Source organism: Lissotriton helveticus, chromosome 3_1, assembly GCF_964261635.1.
Source record: "Lissotriton helveticus chromosome 3_1, aLisHel1.1, whole genome shotgun sequence".
NCBI lineage: Eukaryota > Metazoa > Chordata > Amphibia > Caudata > Salamandridae > Lissotriton > Lissotriton helveticus.
This window is the reverse complement of record NC_136061.1, coordinates 25,623,968-25,644,114: the sequence shown is the minus strand read 5'-3', so window position 1 is coordinate 25,644,114 and position 20,147 is coordinate 25,623,968. Positions and strand designations below refer to the sequence as shown.

Sequence of the window (20,147 nt, the reverse complement as noted above, 5' to 3'; positions counted from 1 at the left end):
TCCAGGACTGTAGTGTAACACTGACAACTTTTTGTTGAGTTTGTCTCCACTTAAAGTTAGAAGCAGTGGATGATGGTCACTGTCAAAGCAGAGTATGATTACAATATAACATATCAATGGCCAAATGCTTACCTTAAGGAAGACATAATCTATTACACTGTTATAGAGACCTCTTTCGAATGTCGGTGATCTACTGGGGTCTGATCGAGTCCTGCCATTGCAAGCTCTGAGACTGTACCCAGCCGCTGAAGGTGGATCTTTCACCATTGGTGCTTGATTTCTGCTGATAAGCCCCATCATGCGTGCTGAGACCCGACATACGCAGCTGGTCTTAAAACTGCTAGGAAGCTAGTTATCCTGTTCTCACCCTAACCCAAGGGGGAGGAGGGGGCCATTCATGGTCCCCCTGTACCAGACCAACGTACCCGTGCTATGACTTGCTTGATAAGTTGCTACCGGCTAACTACAACTACGGTCATTTATGGTGCAGAATTTTATATCAGGCACCAAAGAAAATAAGACAACCTCCCTAATTCGTGACTTGACCTCACCTTACACACCATAGCAAAAAAGTTTGCCTCAACCACACAATATATGTTAAACAACTGACACAAATACCTGAATAAACCATGGATGAAGAAAAGGTACCTAAGCACTGTTGATATTAAGGATGTTGATAATGCGAGAGTCATGAAGCTGAGAATCATTGAAGGGTGCCAGTCAGAGTCACTCAGCAGAGCAACGCTCAGAGACACACACCCTAGAAAAGATGCTCACGACACCAAGATTGGAAGGAAGAGTCAAAGAAAAGGCAGCTGTGATGGAGGCCAGGAGACACTCCAACAAATACATCATGGTCATAAAATGCAAGATCTTGAAGCAAGACAAAACAGACCTGCTGAAGAGACATCAGAAAGGCAGAACCCCAGCGACACATTATCATTCTGGATTATTAAACCCCCACAAAGGGACACACATGCAAGGGATGTGGCAATGAAAACTAGTTCAAAATGGTCTGACAATCCAATGAAGAGCATGGAAAGCAACTGGCAATACCAGAAACACATGAAGGTCAAGGGAGAAGGAGGACCTATAGTGTCAAAAGCCCAGGGAAGACGTTCAGCGTCACAAATGCCTAAATCCTCACGGTCCAGCACCTCCACAGGCAGCAGTGATGAAGATTACATCTTTATATTGTCAGAGAAAGCACTTCTAGAGCACAGCCCATCAATTAACCTCTGGGTAGTATAAAGTTGCTGGGCGCTAGGCCTACATGCTTGAAAATAACACACGCTGACACAGTAGTGGGGTGCTGCTAACTGGCGCCCAGCCACTTTTATTAACAGGGTCATCTGACTGGTGACGCCTGTGGTGGGTGGGTGTACAGTGTCTTGCATCAACAGTGAAAGACTAGAATGTATCCAGCCGGATACTACATCCCTCCCAAACTTTGATGAAAAGAACAAACAAGAGATCAAACTGTAACAAAACACATGAGTAACACATAGCACCAAATGTGTCTTTGCAGCCCGTCACCCAGGCAGCGCTGGAGCCTCGGACCGCATGGTTGGGATGCTTTCAGTCTCCTTGGCGATGTTCTTTCGACCGGCTTGGTCTTGCTGTGTAGGAAGTCATTGTATACAAAGTTCAGTGTCGATCCATCTGGAGCTATGGTGAATTCCACGTTGGTGTTGGAGACGATCTCTGTAAGTGAGGACTTCCTGTGGGGAGGTCGTGCTTGGTGACTCTCCTAACTCCTGACGTCTGAGCGACGTTCCACTTGCCTTTCTCGCCTGGACTACACTGCCACTGGAGTCTCTTGTAGGCTTTTCCTGCTGGCTGCGATAGGACCGTGTGGACCGTGCAGGGCTTCGCGGGAGCCGCTTAAAGGCGTCGCTGAGGAACTGCCAACGTACTCACAGCCAAGTCGCTCATGTAGCCTCTGATGATGGTGTCTCCGTCGGGGCGGGCCCGCCATCTGGAAACAGGTTGTATGTATGTATGTATGTATATGTATGTATAGGCATTTATATAGCGCACTACTTACCCGTAGGGTCCCAAGGCGCTTCGACCGCTGCGAAACCCTTCCTGGCTTCCCTGAGAGATGGTCCCTTAATGGGTATCTCCAGGGTGAGACCAGGCATCCCCGGCGGTCTGGTGGGGCCGTTAGTGAAGATGAGGCAAGCTAATGCCCAGAGTTGCCGAGTGTGAACGCTGATCAGAGTGGGCACCGAGGCGAGAGAATTATCGAGTCCGCTGACCCTGGTCCAGAAACCTGCCGCGCCGGGAATCGAACCCTGGTCCCGGGCCGTCCTCTGCTCTCGGGTCTGCCGCCTCTAACCAGTGAGCCACACTACTTCACAAGGTTAGGCGCCTTCCTCTGGCGATCTTGTGTGTGACCAGTCTTCGGCTATGACCTTCATGTTTCCTGCGCCTGAACTGGAGCTGTGGCCGACACATCTCTCCTACTCGGACTCCCTTCACACGGGAACTCCGTCGAGGCCCTTGTCCCCTGGACTGCCACGTGATTGCGTGGGTTGTGTGGGAGGTTGCCTAGGCCATGCTTAGGGGTCCCTGCGGAACTCCTAACAGGGCCAAGGCCAAGACTTGTGTAGTCCCCAAGGGCGGATCTTCCAATGGCCGGGTGTGCTCGACTTTGGCAGGCTGTAGGTTGACGTGGGTGCACAGACTGTTCCTGGGTGATTCGCCTCCTTGAACTCCGGTTGTTCGGGGTGTGTGTGGATTCACTCAGGTGGTGCGATGCTCCTTGGTGATGAAGCACCTGGAAGGTGGTAACAGGATTTTCATTTTCTTCAGTGGGCAGACAGGCGGTGATCTTCTGTCGGGATGACCTTAGGGAGAGAGGAGGACTTGAGGGACTTCGTGGCACTGCTCCATTGTCTGCAGACAGGTGCACTGTGAGTTGTGATGCTATCAATACCAAGCAGCCGGTGACAGGTTAGAGGACGGTCGAACTGCGAAGCATGGGGCCAGGACGCAGACTGCCCTGCTAGCGGCTTACGGTAGGTCCTCCCGTGGAGCTGTCTCCAGTGATGTCTCTGCACCCCGGTGGCTGGCTTGTGTGGATGAACAACTTCCTCCGTGCTGGTGCGAGTCCTTGGTCCTGTTGCTCTTCTCTGTTCCATCTTGCGCGCCTTATTTGGTTGTCTTCCCTCTTGGCGTCGTTCCACGCTCTTCTTCTTCTTCCGACTAGGCTTTCGAGTGGATGTGGCGTCCTGCCACCTGTCCCACGTTGGCTCCACCTAGCGTTCAGAAAGCAGCTTAAAACATGGATATTTGACAAATAATCTTCCTCCCCTTCCTAAGCGCCTTGAAACCCTCTGGGTATGTAGTGCGCTATACAAATTTCATGACTTGACTTGACTTGACTTGACATCTCACTGGTCGTGCCACTCTTGTGACAGTCTTCCTTTTCTTTTGCGGACCTGTTGCAGGTCCGTCCTGTCAGTAGGACTTGCATGTACCTCTTGGGGACTTCCAGTGGCACCATCTCCTCCTCAGGGATTTCACGGTGTCCCTCTTCTTTTCACTCGAGGGCATTGTGCTTGCACCTCGAGGCTGCGCCGTCATGGCGGCTGCTTCTTTCTTTTTTCCGATGCGCTTGTCCAGACTGGTCACTTTGTGTGACGGGTTCCTTTGTTGCTGTGCTTGTTGCTGTAACGTCCGGTCACATGTCACTGTGCTATCGGAGCATCTGTTGCTGTGGCGGCCTGCCACATGAGGTGTGTGACTCCTCTCTTGCCTGTCGTGGGTCACCGCTGACTCCGTCTTGAGGCTGTGTGAGGGAGGACACTCTGGGATGCCTTTGGCCCACTGCGGTGTTTCGCTGCGGCGGTGGAGAAGTGGATGCTCTCCTACCTGCGTTCATCAGTGCTTCTTTGTGGAGAGGTTTATCCCCTGGGCGCTCGATCATGCGCCAGGTCCACTGGCGCTGCCTTCTGCACGCATCTGGAGCAGTGCGCTCCATCTTATGCTGGACGCTTTCTTTCTGGCACTTGGGGTGCCTGTGGTGCTGCCTGCGGTTCTGCCTGTTCACCAGTCAGAGCGAGTAGTGCGATCTCTTCTCCGGTGCTGGTGTTGGGCAGCCACGTGTGGTGCGTGCTCTGCACCGGTCTTTTCTTTTCCCTTTTGTAGGGATAGCCACCTTGAGATGTTGGTGCCTTGTACATCTTCTATCCTTGCTGGTGGTAGTGGTTTGTTGGTGTTGGAAATGGGATCCCCGGCTGGCCAGGGCTTTCGCCAAAGTCAGTCAGAGACCACCACACCCAAGTCAGGGCAAGGGAGTTACACGCCAAGATAACCCCTACTCACCCTCTAGGTAACGTGGCGCGAGCAGCAAGGCTAAACTTGGAGGCGATGTAAGTTAAGTATTTGCGCACGCACCCCAGCAACAACTCCCAGGGCCCACCACAAAGGAAACTCCACACAAGGTTATATAAAAATAGCCTTTGTATTACACCAAAACACATTAGATAAAACACACACTTTACAATGTGCAGAGGCACGGGCAGAATTTACAAGGGATTATTTACAAGACAGGGCCACCTGGACCACTGTCAGGAATCAGAAGTAGCACTTTCAGAAATAGCACTTAGTATATCGAATATAGCACAAAATAGCACACAACCAGTAATCACTGGTAACCAGGACCTCACTAGCACCACCTGTACTAGGGAGAAAACAACCACCTACACATCACAATACCTGTGGGGGTGGAAGCACATAACACATGATGCAATGCATACCAATCATTCAGAGGTGTAAGGGAGGAAAACACATGATGCATCACAATACATTCAGAGGTGTAGCAATAAAACACAGTTGCGCCAAACTCACGTAAGTCACCACCTGTGACTGTCCGTAGGCCCTCTGGCCTTGTTGGGGCTAGGACGCCCTGTGTCCCAATGTCAGGGTCCTAAACGTGGCAGTTGCCCACTAAGTGCTGGGCAGCTGGGTGAAGATGGGGCAACACGATGGAGCCTTGTGGGCTCAAGCACAACAGTGGGGCCAATGGGGGAGCCTCTCTGGGCTCTTCAACACAACTTTGGCGCCTGGAGCCTCTCTCCGGGCCCTAAGAAATGACTGTGGCCCTCCAGAGCCTCACTGGGCTCTAAGAACAAATGGACTGCCCCTGAGCCTCTCTGGGCTCCTTAACACTGGGGCGCCTTGAGCCTCTCAGGGCTCGTGAAATAATTGCCCCCTTTGAGCCTCAGGGCTCGCAACCAGAAAATGCCCCCGAGCCTCTCCGGGCTCAAAGCAACAATGGCCCTCCCAGAGCCTCTCAGGGCTCTGCAGCCAGAATGCCCCCACGACGTTGGAGCCTCTCTGGGCTCAGAACATCCAGCAATGGCCTCGGAGCCTCGTGGCCCCCACAACAAATGCCGCCTTGTTTGGAGTCCCTCCCGGACTCGAGACAGCAAAATACCCCGCGGGAGTCCCCCAGCCCTTCCCCACTCACCGGGCTATCCTCGGGGGACTCTGCAGGCGTTGGGGTCCTTCTCGGCGGGGCTCTTCCTCTCCCCGGGGCTCTCCCTTCACATGGGAGCCCCGGCAGGCAGCAGCTTCCGCCTGCCTCTCTGTCCTGCCCCCGGCCTGCCTGACTTCCGGGTCGCGGCTGTGGGGGCGGGACTTCCGTCGGGCCGCGCTCTGATTGGCCGGCCTGACGAACCACTTCCGGGTCGTCGCGGGCAGCGCGGCGACCCGTTCCAGGCACTTTTAGGCGGGGGCTGAAGTTACCGAGGGGTCGGCACCCTCGAAGAAAAAGTGAAAAACTGGCGGCAAGGTCCCTGGCAGGGTGGGCACCTGCCAGGCGACAAAAACCCTCGAAAATAAGCGAGGTGGCACTCGCTTGGGGCGGACAATGCCGGGTGGGCACCGGCCTCTGCAACCACAGCGCTCCCAGGCGCTAGGCGGGCAATCACAGCGATCCCAGCGCTATAATCAAAAACAAAGCGCTTCCAAGCGCTAGAGGGCATAAAGCGCGCTCCTAGCGCTACAAACAGGATAAAGCGCTCCCAGGTGCCCTCAGCAAGCAGGGCAGAGTTCCAGCAAGTCCTTGGGCAGGCAGGGGGGCAAGGCTGGGCCCAGAGCCAGCTCACTGAGTCTCCAGGCAGGGAGACACCCCAAGTGGCGGTCCTCTGGCCCAGCAGCAGCAGCAGCCCCCTCAGGATCCTGGAAGAGAACAACATTTGTGGGGACACAGCCCCATTTTTATACACCATTTCCCTTTGTTCAAGGGTGCAGAGTGGGGGCGGAACCAGTCGCAGCTGGTTCTTGAGTACTCTGTTTACCTCAACCACCCTCTCTATTCACTGGCAGGGCTTGGGTCATTAGACACACCACAGGGGGGCGGAGCCAGCATTGTGTGGGGAAAACCGAGCCCATCCAGGACACAGGTACACTCCTCCCACACATCACTCATGCTAATCTCCCACTCACCACCGGGCAGACCCACCCAGACTTCCTGGAGCCTGGCATGCCAGCCAGCTCCAGCCAATCACACGCCAGCACCCTCACAGCACACGTACAGCCATGTCTAGAAATGGCACTTCGCTACTAGACACATACATGCTGCATACACCATCTCGCAGCATTCACTCTCACGAGTTCACACATACCAGACTCAAGCCTGTACACCCCACGCATCAGGAACTACCAGGGACACATACATTCCCCATGCATTCCTATGGGCGGGCAGGCCTAGCTCAGCACATGCACTCAGAGTGCGCACGCACTTTCCCCTGGGACACAGTGAAAGTGCGCAGAATCCAAAAATCACCATCTCCAGGTCACCATTTCAAGCAAAAAGTCTAGGGGTGAACCTGCCCTAAGGGCCAAAGTCCAACATAACCCCCTTCCAGCCAAAACGCAGGGGAGACCAATCACCACCGTGATGGACTTCCCTGCTTGGGGCGATAGAACACGGACGCAGGCCCGCAACTGCAGGGACACCCTCCTGTTCTACGCCACGGTGAACCCATGGGATTCCTTCTAAACACACTGTCTGGACCAACTGGGCTACCCCACTGGTACTCCCAAGTTGTCCGCGGCCAGGACCAGGCCCTGGGCCACCCAGGTGCCACTGGTCCATGCCAATTCGCAGAGCGGGGGGTAGTAACCCCTGGCACATAGGAGCCATTCTCCACTCTTCCTGTCTGCAAGACAGGACTAGACTGCCACTGGTTCTCCAGCCTAGGGCCTACAACCTCAGGCGGACCAGGAGTCTCAGGGAAGGCTCTCCTCCCCTTACCTCTTCTCCTAGGGTTCCTCCTCCTCCGGCGAGGGGTACACCTAGAACGCCATTCCAACCCAGGGCTTATCCACTCAGGTTGCACCGGGGTCAGAGGTGGGCTCTCCCACCCTCTGCACCCCCTTCCAGAGGTCTGCCCTCTCCCACCTGGAGAAGTTCCTCTGGAAGAAGAACCGGTCAGGACACTGGTTACAGTCGTCCTACCCTTCAGGTCAGGCTGATCCTGAACCTGGCCTTCCAACCTCTGGTCTAAAACCTTCGGTGGAACAATTGCCTGGCACTCCAGGACTTCTGGGGACTCACACACAATCCCCCTGAGGCTGACAAATGACACATCTGTTGTGTGATTGTCTGTCTGGCGCAGATCTCCTGCCCTCTGTCCACCTGACAGTGCGTGACGATCCCCCAGACCAGAAGTGGCGCCACCCGGGTCACTACACGGGAACCTAGCCCAACTGGGTAGTCCCTGACCCACTGGTCCAGCCACTGGGGAACTCCCCCAATCACTCCTCACTCTGGACTCCTGTACCCTCCCTACCGGAGCGGTACTGCCAGACTCTAGAACCACAGGAGCTCTGGTTACAGACGCTCCAGGTCCTCTACTCACTAGGAGATCCTCCTCAACTGGGTTAACAGGACAGCCTAGGTCCCCAACCTGGTGTTCCCTCAAGAAACCACCCAGGTTCTGAGACAGGGCTTCGGGCCTCTGGGGGCTCTCAGCCACCCACTGACTCCTGCTCCACTGAGCCAGGCAGTCAGCCCCTACACCCTTCTCACTAACCAGGGACCTAGCTGGGCTACACTGAGCCTCTTCCACCACGCTGGGCTGGAAGATCCCTGACCCACTACTTTTGGAGTCACTCCCTAATGACTCTACAGAACCCCTGGTACCTTCCCAGCGGTCTGCTTCCTCTGCAAGGTCACATGGTTCAGACAATCCACACCCTATCAGGTGTTGGCGCAACCCTGGTGAACAACAACTGAGCAACTGCTCTCTGAGAAACATATCGAACAATATGTCCCAATCACATTTCGTGGGCTCCCGTACCCAATCACACAGGGCTCCACAACAGTCATCCTCAAAGTCTACCCAAGACTGGTGAGACGGTTTCCTAAGGTTCCTAAACCTCAACCTATTCTCCTCCTCTGGGGAAACAGGAACCATACTCTGGGAACTGGGAATTTCTAGACTGAAATCTAAATAGCTGCCACCACTGGACTCGACCCTCCCTGGGGGATCCAGAAACTCAACACTGCGCGCAGGGGATAGTCTACCCTCCAGAGCTACTTTGTCTCTGGTGGCGGCCCTCTCAGCCTCCTCTATCCTTTCCTGCGCTAAGACCCTCTCGGTCTCTAGCTGTTGCTTCTTAACCTCCAGCTGTTGCTTTCTAACGCCCAGCTGTGCCATAGCCTGGGCATGCTCCAACCTGAGCTTTTCTAAAGCCAGCTGGTGCTCCCTTTCTCTCCTCCTATCTTCCAGCTCCTCTGGGGACAGGAAAAGGGATGAGGCGCTGCCTCCTACGCTGGACCCAGCAAGGGACTCCCTTTCTATGGGGTCCTCACTATCTGCTGGCGTCCCTGTGCTATCATTTTCTTCCTCCTCCTCCTCAGACTCTTCAGGGCTCCCCTCTGACCCACCACCCTCATGGTGTGAGACCCGGGCCCTCTCCGCACTGTGCTCACGCTCCCAGTCATCCTTCTGCCATTGGATCAGGTTACCCCTAAGTTGGGACTGGGTGTCTGACTCATTCACTGCAATGTCTCTCTCTTCGCAAAACTCTCTCAGTTCATGCAAAAACAGACCCCAGACATTAAAAGCAGACTCCATCTTGGCAGGATGATCACAGACACGTGCAACACAGGGGACTTAACAATCTGAAGTAAGAGTACACAATTCCAAAACTTCAACAATCTCCTTATCAAAGAGAACTCATACTCATGCGTCCAGGAAAACACACCATTCATCCACACACACCCTCCCCTCGGATCGGTAAGGCAGTTTCTACCACCCCTGACTTCTCAACCTGACCAAAAGCGACACAGGTACCAAACTCTGGAAGCAGGGCGGGGGACAAATGTACTGAACACAATCAAATGACACTCTTAAGGAGAAGAAACAATGGAATTTCACCAAAAACAATAATCCCCAAAAATGTGGTCATCTAAAATGCAGAGTTTTGTGGTGCAGCCAGCTGCTACTAAGGTACAAGGCAAACACAAATCCTTATCCTCACCGCTTGCCGCCAATGTTGGAAATGGGATCCCCGGCTGGCCAGGGCTTTCGCCAAAGTCAGTCAAAGACCACCACACCCAAGTCAGGGCAAGGGAGTTACACGCCAAGATAACCCCTACTCACCCTCTAGGTAACGTGGCGCGAGCAGCAAGGCTAAACTTGGAGGCGATGTAAGTTAAGTATTTGCGCACGCACCCCAGCAACAACTCCCAGGGCCCACCACAAAGGAAACTCCACACAAGGTTATATAAAAATAGCCTTTGTATTACACCAAAACACATTAGATAAAACACACACTTTACAATGTGCAGAGGCACGGGCAGAATTTACAAGGGATTATTTACAAGACAGGGCCACCTGGACCACTGTCAGGAATCAGAAGTAGCACTTTCAGAAATAGCACTTAGTATATCGAATATAGCACAAAATAGCACACAACCAGTAATCACTGGTAACCAGGACCTCACTAGCACCACCTGTACTAGGGAGAAAACAACCACCTACACATCACAATACCTGTGGGGGTGGAAGCACATAACACATGATGCAATGCATAACATTCATTCAGAGGTGTAAGGGAGGAAAACACATGATGCATCACAATACATTCAGAGGTGTAGCAATAAAACACAGTTGCGCCAAACTCACGTAAGTCACCACCTGTGACTGTCCCTAGGCCCTCTGGCCTTGTTGGGGCTAGGACGCCCTGTGTCCCAATGTCAGGGTCCTAAACGTGGCAGTTGCCCACAAAGTGCTGGGCAGCTGGATGAAGATGGGGCAACACGATGGAGCCTTGTGGGCTCAAGCACAACAGTGGGGCCAATGGGGGAGCCTCTCTGGGCTCTTCAACACAACTTTGGCGCCTGGAGCCTCTCTCCGGGCCCTAAGAAATGACTGTGGCCCTCCAGAGCCTCACTGGGCTCTAAGAACAAATGGACTGCCCCTGAGCCTCTCTGGGCTCCTTAACACTGGGGCGCCTTGAGCCTCTCAGGGCTCGTGAAATAATTGCCCCCTTTGAGCCTCAGGGCTCGCAACCAGAAAATGCCCCCGAGCCTCTCCGGGCTCAAAGCAACAATGGCCCTCCCAGAGCCTCTCAGGGCTCTGCAGCCAGAATGCCCCCACGACGTTGGAGCCTCTCTGGGCTCAGAACATCCAGCAATGGCCTCGGAGCCTCGTGGCCCCCACAACAAATGCCGCCTTGTTTGGAGTCCCTCCCGGACTCGAGACAGCAAAATACCCCGCAGGAGTCCCCCAGCCCTTCTCCACTCACCGGGCTATCCTCGGGGGACTCTGCAGGCGTTGGGGTCCTTCTCGGCGGGGCTCTTCCTCTCCCCGGGGCTCTCCCTTCACATGGGAGCCCCGGCAGGCAGCAGCTTCCGCCTGCCTCTCTGTCCTTCCCCCGGCCTGCCTGACTTCCGGGTCGCGGCTGCGGGGGCGGGACTTCCGTCGGGCCGCGCTCTGATTGGCCGGCCTGACGAACCACTTCCGGGTCGTCGCGGGCAGCGCGGCGACCCGTTCCAGGCACTTTTAGGCGGGGGCTGAAGTTACCGAGGGGTCGGCACCCTCGAAGAAAAAGTGAAAAACTGGCGGCAAGGTCCCTGGCAGGGTGGGCACCTGCCAGGCGACAAAAACCCTCGAAAATAAGCGAGGTGGCACTCGCTTGGGGTGGACAATGCCGGGTGGGCACCGGCCTCTGCAACCACAGCGCTCCCAGGCGCTAGGCGGGCAATCACAGCGCTCCCAGCGCTATAATCAAAAACAAAGCGCTTCCAAGCGCTAGAGGGCATAAAGCGCGCTCCTAGCGCTACAAACAGGATAAAGCGCTCCCAGGTGCCCTCAGCAAGCAGGGCAGAGTTCCAGCAAGTCCTTGGGCAGGCAGGGGGGCAAGGCTGGGCCCAGAGCCAGCTCACTGGGTCTCCAGGCAGGGAGACACCCCAAGTGGCGGTCCTCTGGCCCAGCAGCAGCAGCAGCAGCAGCCCCCTCAGGATCCTGGAAGAGAACAACATTTGTGGGGACACAGCCCCATTTTTATACACCATTTCCCTTTGTTCAAGGGTGCAGAGTGGGGGCGGAACCAGTCGCAGCTGGTTCTTGAGTACTCTGTTTACCTCAACCACCCTCTCTATTCACTGGCAGGGCTTGGGTCATTAGACACACCACAGGGGGGCGGAGCCAGCATTGTGTGGGGAACACCCAGCCCATCCAGGACACAGGTACACTCCTCCCACACATCACTCATGCTAATCTCCCACTCACCACCGGGCAGACCCACCCAGACTTCCTGGAGCCTGGCATGCCAGCCAGCTCCAGCCAATCACACGCCAGCACCCTCACAGCACACGTACAGCCATGTCTATAAATGGCGCTTCGCTACTAGACACATACAAGCTGCATACACCATCTCGCAGCATTCACTCTCACGAGTTCACACATACCAGACTCAAGCCTGTACACCCCACGCATCAGGAATTACCAGGGACACATACATTCCTCATGCATTCCTATGGGCGGGCAGGCCTAGCTCAGCACATGCACTCAGAGTGCGCACGCACTTTCCCCTGGGACACAGTGAAAGTGCGCAGAATCCAAAAATCACCATCTCCAGGTCACCATTTCAAGCAAAAAGTCTAGGGGTGAACCTGCCCTAAGGGCCAAAGTCCAACAGTTGGCGTTGCTGCTTGTGTTTGGGTTTACTTGTAGTGGTGGCTGTTTGCCACTCGGCGCGTGTGACACATTGTCCTTGCTGGCGGTGACGTCAGACAGCCACTGGGGTGTGTGCACAGTACATGTTCTCCTTGTGCCTTCATGGGCCATGCTTCTTGGTCCTATCACCTTCACTGGACCTTGCTTGTCCTCTTGCTGCTTCTCTTCGCTGAGGTATCTATGCTTCTTGATGAGTCTTTGCTGGGGATATCGGTCCCTCTCTCTCTCTTGCGGCGAACAGTGGATAGCTGACCTGGAGCATGTGGTGCTCGCTTGGCTATCCAGTGGGGCTCAAGGTGTCTGGGCGGTGTCTCTCACTAAGACTATAGATGTGAAGCTTTGACACTAATATGTCACATTATAACACTGTACTGAGAAGCACTTATTAAAAGTAGGCCTGGGTGGTGGACTCCTCTCCGTTCACGGAGTTTGCAGAGTTCTCTGCACTCCACGCTCCGCGGAGCTCGCAGAGTGCAGAACAGTCCACTTCACCTAGTGCAGCGGAGTTTATTTACCCGCTCGTTATCGTTCACGAGCGCGAGATGCCGCTAGGGTAGAATTTCTACCAGAGCAGCCGGGAGACCAGCTAGAACAGCACTTGTGGAACTTTGCAGAGTTTTTTTTGTATCTTCGCGGACGTCTGCATAGCAAAACTCCACAAACTACGGCCAGGCTTAATTAAAAGTGATGGTTTTTAAACATGACCCATTAGTGAACTGAGGGGAGGACAAAAGCCATGTAAACCTGTACGTTGCCCAGATAATTATAGAACCACATTTTGTAGGGGCGACCTTTCACCCCAAACCGCTGGCACAGCCAAAGTTGCATTTGCAATATGTTTACTTCCTTGTTCAAGCCATTTTACTCCTGTTTACTCAATTCGTACTCAGTTTTTTTACTATTCACAAATTCCAAACTTTCATGCAAGAGAAGCAATTTCCTTAGGCTTCTCGTGTTCAAAATGGGCCATCCGAACCTCTAATTCAGAACACGTACAAGTGCTGTATTCTTTAGAAGCAGTTTATTACATCCCAATGCATTTCGGGCCCAGATTGGCCCTTCGTCAGGGGCAACTGAAATTATCAATAAAACATACATTTAGAAATCATTCCCATAATGTGCGATAATACTCTCATTCAGATAATAAAATAGCTTCTTGCAGATTATACTTAGTTTCACCTTGATTAACACATGCACATCTGTGAAGTCATTCTATGCAATTAAATTAAATGAGCTGTAGAAAATAATCCCCCTACTTTATCTGGCACCCTTAGAACACTTTGCTGTTTAATGTGGATCAGTTCCTTCCGTTTCCTCCCTCCTACATTCATCCATAATGACTACAGATCACCTCCCCACCTCTCTCTCTTCCCCCTCCTCACAAAATGTGGTTCAGTTTTCAACGTGCAGTTTGGGCTAAGCACGTTACCAATGAGCACGCAACTATCATGTTTTCAGATAAAAACGGAGAAACTTTACGTAAACGGAGGTGTGCAATCCAACCCCAATATGTTTATCCAGATAATTATAGAGCAACATAATAGTTTAATAAATCATACACAATAGCTTATGTGAAACTGTTATTCTGAACTAACATATTTGAAAATGCTTTCATACATGAAAATTAAAATAATTGTGTTTTGGTGAAATAAAATATTTGCCTCAGATCACAATTTATGTGGGGAAGTTGTGATTTATCCAGATTTTCTGGTTTCACTTTGAACAAACCAGCCACTGAGTAAGTATCTCTTTGTCTTTCCTTTCGTACAGGATTTGCTTTGTACATCTTTGTGCATTTCTTTTTAAGACCAAACTCAACCCAAATGTGATAAAGAGCTTTACATGATCAGCAGTTACGTTACAGAAGGAAACATTCATGTTTTATATAGGCACAGGGGAGAGTAAGCGATTGGCCCAGAATGACAGGATATTCCGCCAAAGCCAAGAATTGAAGCTGGTTCCCCAGTTGCAAAGTTGACAGACCACCACATCCTGGGTAGAGGGAGGGTGGCAGGCTGAAGCCAGTATAAGAACTGTATTTTTGGCACGTTTATCTCAGAAATACTGCTAAAAATTGCACCAAAAGATACCAGTTTTTTTTTATTGTTCTGAGGGGGAGAACCCCCACGAAACCCTCCTCATAAACATAGGGCTTGCTAGCTCCACTCGCGCTTTCATTCGTTTATTGCTTTAACGCCCACCACTTTCACATTCCACCAGCAAACAGTGCTGTATTGACAGCCATGGGGTTTCATATGGGTCTACGCTCCCCCAGCGTCACGGAGGTGCTTGAATATGGTAGTTCTTAAGTCATGTGACTGAATAAGTATTTTAAGCAGGTGATGGCAGTGGTAACAGGGAACAAACATGGAGCTCCTACTAAACACTTTTTGTTCCTTCTTCCAACAGGGCGGAGATTCGGGAACACACAGAAAGTCTGATCTTGAACCTGGAGCAAGTGCTCTTAGAGGCAAAGAAGCTGAGAGACGCCGCAGACACACTGCGAAGAATTGCAGATGACCTGGACTGATTTCATCGTAATACAACAATAGTGAACACTGTCGAGAGCACCGCGGGTATTTGTGGGGGACTGCTGGCATTGGGGGGGCTGCTCCTGGTACCTGTTACAGGGGGGGCATCCCTCGTGGCAGCTGGTTCAGGACTCGGCGTCTCCACATTAGGGGGAGTCACCTCTGTTGGGGCAACTGTGGTGGATGCGATCAACAGCAAAATGGACAAAGACAAAGTGGAGGCGCTCTTGAAGGAGTGTCAAACACGTCTGAAGAAAATCAAACAAAATAAGGAGGTCGCCAGCCACCTGGCAGAGAAACTAACAGTTGCATCTTTTGGTATAGACATAGATGTGCCCTGGTGTATTGGGGGCACAGGGGTCGGATCTGGCCAAGCCGGCCTCCATGTCACCAAATTATTGAAAACCTACCAGGTATTGGAGAGTGGCCGCCTTTTTGCCAGAATAGCAACCGTAGTGTTCAGTGCTTTCTTCGTAGTGTTCGATCTACTTAGCCTCAGCCGGGGGGCCCCGAGTGAACTGGCAGGGGCCATCCGCGGGGCAGAGGCTGAGCTGCGGGCTGTGCTCACAGAGCTACAGTTAGCTGTTCTTGAACAGAGTGTGCCAGAGCTAAGAGCAAGTCTAACCCAATAAACAACTAGGGCATCTGTTCCCTCCCCATCCCCCCATGGCACTCCATTTCAGAACAATTGACAGAAGGACTTATGAGTAAGAGAAGTGGTACTACAGGGCGACTCTGACAAGTCGTTGAACATCCAACTCTGTTAGTAAAAGGGCACCGAGAACTCAGTCCTTCCTATTTCTACTGTGAAAGAATATTTAAATTTTAGTCACATTTTTTATGTTTTGAGGCCAATACACACAGGCATATAAGCGTGCACTGCAACGTGTTGACCGGTTTGCTGCTCCTGTCGTCCCATGGACTTCTTGAGGCCCAGCAACACAGGTGGTGGTTCTGCTTCTCCCTAGAGGCCTGACCAGTCTTCTCCAGAATTTTGTGGACAGCATCCCTCTTTGGAGATGCTGGGACCAAACTCCTGTGCACAGTGTCGACTTGCAGTTGCAGTTGCCAAGGCCTGTTGGCTCAGCACTCCAGAGATCTTGGGGGTGCAAGAAGCTCCTGCCTCCAGCACCTTATCCTCGAAAGAACAGCATCCTCCCTGCAGTTCTTGCATCATGGGCCTCCATCTTGGGTGCCCAAGAGCCTCTTACTACTCCTCTGTCCTTTGGCTTGTGGGTTCTCTTGGGGGGTCTTCCTTCACTTCAGGGAATTCCCCTGCTTGCTCGGTGCCTACTCCAACTCTCCTGTATTTGGTGAGTCCCTTGGAACTTGCTGGTCCCAAAATGTGCTCCTTTTCGCTTACCACGCCAGTTGTGGCTACGAAGGCTTGCTGGTGCTCCTGCCAGACACTGACCACCTAATCACCGACATCCGATGTGGGACAGCTTGTGCACAGCTCCTGATCTTACTCAGCACCACCTGGTCCTCACAGTTGTAGTGACAATGTCAGTGTCTTCACTTCGGAACCTTTAGACGCCGGTAGGCATTGTGCTTGTGTGCCTCCTGGTCACCTCTGAGTGGAATGGACTCTGTCCCCTCTGCTTGCAGGTTCTTCACTTCCGGAATCCACTCTTGGATTCCACCAGACTTTTTCAAGAACTCCTCCAGAGGCCTTTTTTTTTTAATGTCCCATTGTCGTCAACAGCAGGTTCTGATGTCTCTTCAACTCTATGAACCCAACTTTCCTTCTGCAGGTAATCTGCTTCCTGGGTCATCCATGGGTGGGATGGCTCTCCAACCTTCCAACCTCCAAGGTGTTTTGAGTCATTTTAGTTTAAAACTGCTACAGCGACTTCCCCATTGGCTTCCATTGGGCACGCAGCTGTGTTTCCACTCTGCACACAGCCTTCGTGGGTACTTACCATGGGTGGTTCCTTGTGTCCCCAGCTCCTCTGAGTCTTCTGGTCCAAGTCCCATTCTCCCTTTTAGTTGGCATTCCAAAGTTGGTAACACAAGCTGCTTTACATTCCTTCAAGATAAGCCCGAAGGCTACTCTCCACAGCTATCACTTTAAGAGGTTTCTATTGTTATAAAATACCACTACAATCACCATAAGGGTTGCCTGAATTAGTGCAAGGTGCATCACTCCTTAGATATATATACTAAGCCACCCTCCTAGAATAGCCATGTCATGTGCTCTTTCATATCATGCCATACTAATATGAGAAGGTTCTGTGGTGTCTGCCCATCTACCAACGGCACCACCTCCTCTCTTGCTTCTACCAATGCACCGAGATGTGGGCTTGCCACAGATAGTAGATGGATGGTAGAGGTTGGTCACTCTAAAGGAAAATCATTTTCCGTATATATAACCAAAAAGCTCTCTACATAAGTTGTCTGGATATATTATGTATATATGTTATGTACTCTGTATAATTAATAGAAACATCTCATTCTTCACATATTCAGTAAAAAATGTAAAGCATTGGGAGGAGCCAAGCTGGCGACCGAGATGGCTGCATAGACGCTCGGCTCCGTGAGCCTTCTCACCCTGCGCATACATCCTGGCAACTATCCTGAGCCGTAACGGCATATTTAAGTAGGCACAAGGACAACTTTCACTGACCTTTTGCTCCTGAGGCTTTTACGTGCGGCAGACCCGTGGAAATGTCCCCGACTGTTTTGTGGCCTTCACGGAGCCAGGACCGGGGTGTCGAGTGAGGAGAGTAGCCGGCCGCGACTGCGACAACAGCGGCCTCTGGTGGAGGTGAGGAGTCGGCCGGAGGGCACCGGAGATCTGATGGGCCGATGGCGACAGTGCCGACCCAGTCCATCTAGTGGAGTGCTTTGTGGGATGTGCGGTAAAGCAGGGTCGAGGGGAGTGCACGATACTTGGCCCCCTTTCCAGTGTTGTGTCCGGACATGTCTAATGACTTCTCCCGGAATCGGCGGGCGGCTCCCAGGGAGCGGCGGAGATTTTGTTTAGCCTTTTGGTGACCCTTCGCTGGGAAGCCTGCCTTGACTTTCAGGGTCCTCGTGGTGACTCCTGTTGCGCCCTGGTGTGGGGCCCGGTCCCGAGGTGAGGTGGAGAAGGACGAGGCCGGATCAGCTAAGATGGCGGATGGCACCCTCTTACGCAGACCACATCCAGGCAGAGAAGCTGCTGTGCGGGAGAGTCCTGGGGTCTGGCGACACGAGACAGAGCCCACGTCCAGAGATATACTGGCTGCGCTAACAACCCTGCATACGACCCTGATCCGGGACGCCCGGGATCTGGGAAGAAGGATGGCCGCCATTGTTGTCCCACCGTTCCACACGGGCATAGTTCGATCTCAAGGAAGCGCGATGTGCCCGCCTCTGCGTCAGTGATGAGTGCTCCAGCTACGCCTATGTTCATGGAGACGCTGGAAGACCCGGTTCATGAGATCGCTTTGGACAGATCTGTTGTACATGTGAGTGAGTCGTCGGGGCACTTATCTATGCGGCGGCTGGGGAAACAACGTCGATCTATGGTTTGGGCTGCCCCGGCGGCGTTTCAGCGCTTACCGGATGGTGTGACTCTCTTTCCCTGGCTGGTGAGACTGTGTTCGGACTGGAGGATGTTTTCGGGATCGACACTGACACAGACGGATTTCCGCCATACATATTCGGCTGGGTTTTGGTGGCTGAAGTCTCATGGAGTAACAACACTGCCCGGTCCGCCCGGATCACTTGGACCCTCCACGCTGCTCTGTATGCCGATTGATAAGTGGACGTATGTTGGTACTACTGATAGAAAAGGCCAGGGGTGAGACCGTCTAGGACATAGTGGAACTTATTGTTGGCTGACGGTGATTTGGAGGACACTCAGCGGGGATGTTATTGATTGTGCTATCAGTGATTAATGTTTTCCATGGCTATTCTGATCTTGCTTTTAGGATGTTTACTGTGCGCGGTGGTGGGGGGCGGGCGGGTGGCCAGATTGATGGCCCTTCACCACATTTTTCCTCTTTTTCTTCTTTTTCTCTTTTTCTATATTTCGGGTCTCTTATTTAGGGCGACAGGCACGCTGCTGGGGGGGGGGGATAGGCCGTAGCCTTCTGCAGGGATGCAGGGTGGGGGGTAGGGGGATGGAGTTTGTTAATTTGTCCTTTCTTTGTTTCTATGGCCCTTTGTCTTTCTTCCTTTTTGGTGTCGTCGTTTTTCATGTTTCCTACAGTATGTTTCGTTTTGAGGGGTGGGGTGCAGCTTTGCTACGAAACGTGTTTGTTTTTACATTTATCCTGACTCGTGTGCCTTACCCCCAATACTTCAAACGTATTTGCACTATTTGCGGATTTCTTGCTTCATGCTTGCTATTGTAGGACCATGTATGACCGTATGGCATTGATTCTGAGTTTTTCTTTATTGTAAAATGAACCTTCTCAAATCCTGAATCTTGCACAGTACGCTTGAATACAAGTTATATCCTGGACACTTATTAGACCCCGATTTTCGGGCTGCTGTATTTTTCTACATTGATTTTCTGTACTTACGACTTGACTAGCGGCCGGCCGGGGTGGTTGTAGGCCCATACTTGTATTTACTTGAAGTGACAATAAAGGTTCTAAAAAAAAAACTAAAAAAAAATGTAAAGCATGAGCTTATATATTTAATCTTGTTCACCTTATATAACATAATGCCTCTTTCAATTGATCAGATTTATTGATAGATATAATTATGTGTCCTGGCAGGCAGCAATCCGGCCCCAGCCATTCGTTGGTCAAGTATGTTTATTACATCAATGCATGTAGTGCTAGGTATAGTCATTTCTAACTTCTTTTTACACTTTTTCAATTGTCTGTTGACAGACCAATTTCTTATATTTATTATAAAATTGAAACTCATATTGAGCCTTGGGACTATTAGTGTAAACAATCACAAGTCACCTCATTTACGCTAACTGTAATCAGATGGGTTTTACATTTTTTTTTAACAACAACTAGCTCTAGGGACGCATATCCACCATTGCTCAGCAGCTGATAGCTAAGAGTCTATCCTCAAATGAAGCATCAGATGAAAGAACTGTGAAATGTTATTTTAGATTATTTACTTGTCCATACAATAACTTGTAGCAATACATAACATTGTAATGTATAAAATAATGAGTCAATCATGTAAAATCACTCAGATTTAGGAATATTCACAATCTATAATGTGAATTTTAATAATTATAATGCCTTTTTGCTTTAAATTCTGGGGACAAAGACTCATAATGGTGCTTTACCAATAAAAACCCAGGGAGAAAACAGTCTCCTCCAAGCTGCCAGGTCTGCAGCATTCATAGTTCAAAAAAGAAGAAAAAAAGAGGAGAATGTTATTTCACCCAGGATTACATCTGTAGAACGACCTCAAGGGTGGCTAGCAGTCCCTCTCCTAGAAAACCATTATA

General features: G+C 51.6%; 1 pseudogene; it reads left to right on the top strand.

The window, feature by feature from the left end:
• The window catches only part of LOC144822612 (apolipoprotein L6-like), a 64,234-nt pseudogene extending 48,865 nt beyond the window's left edge, over window positions 1-15,369 (top strand).
• Window positions 15,370-20,147: the final 4,778 nt, after the last annotated feature.